Here is a 201-nt window from a genome sequence, read left to right on the forward strand (position 1 = left end):
TTTAATCTATCCAAAAACTAACTTGTAAAAATTACACTCCGGGGTTATGTGCCGGACTCCTTCTTAGCAAGGATGAGTAACTTCCTGGAGTCTCCATTGGTTGCAACTATACTCAAAGCCATGAAATAGTCCTAACTGTACATACTTCTCCTGTGTTTGTTGCACTTTGCTTTTTGAATGAATTAAACAAATAACAGTGTG

This window comes from Anarhichas minor, unplaced genomic scaffold (assembly GCF_050575085.1).
Source record: "Anarhichas minor isolate MPS153535 unplaced genomic scaffold, ASM5057508v1 ptg000058l, whole genome shotgun sequence".
Taxonomy (NCBI): domain Eukaryota; kingdom Metazoa; phylum Chordata; class Actinopteri; order Perciformes; family Anarhichadidae; genus Anarhichas; species Anarhichas minor.